Below are 776 nucleotides of genomic sequence, written 5' to 3' on the forward strand. Positions count from 1 at the left end.
ATGTTTGTTTTTTGATCGTGCACCTGCCTTCAAGATTTTCTAGATGTGCGCACATTTCTGTTTTTTGCAAAACTTATGACACGCTCCCAATAGTTTACCATGATACTTTGAATATTGAGTCTGAAATCTCTCGTACTGTAAGTGACCAAAACAACATTAGGATTATTTATTTGACTGTGAACAATGTTAAACCCTTATAGTCATTGGCTGTTTATATGAGTTCACTATTAGAATTTGCAGAGAATGTTTTTCTGAAAATATATTATTAGGGAAAGAGTCTGAATGTGTGAATATAAAACTTGCGTTAACTCAATTGTTGGGGGTAACGCGTAACAATAAGGTGAGTTATGAATATTACTTTTCCAAGTAAGTTACGAGTAAATTAGTCCAATTCATTGCTTTAAAGAATTAAGAAAAAATATTTGAGTTAGTTTTTTTTTTTTTTTAATGCAATGCGGGTTATTATTTTGTTTAATTAATTTGCTTTTAAAAATATATTGCTGAAATAAAATGAACATATATTGAATCACGCACTCAGTGAGAAATTGCGCTCATTATTCTGAACACATGAAGGAAAGGAAAAGGATTATATTCTCAATGGACTCTGATTTCACTTCACTGAAGTACAAAAGAAGTAAACACATTGCTTTAAACTTTCATCAATCTACATATACGCCATGTAGAACCGCCAGGAAGTTCTCAGAAGGTAGCATTATCCTACATTATTATTTACTGATGTGTTTTTAAAGGTAAATGAAGGTTATACAGTGTGCTGT

The sequence above is a fragment of the Danio rerio genome, chromosome 14 (genome assembly GCF_052040795.2).
Source record: "Danio rerio strain M-AB ecotype USA chromosome 14, GRCz13ab, whole genome shotgun sequence".
Classification (NCBI taxonomy): Eukaryota; Metazoa; Chordata; class Actinopteri; order Cypriniformes; family Danionidae; genus Danio; species Danio rerio.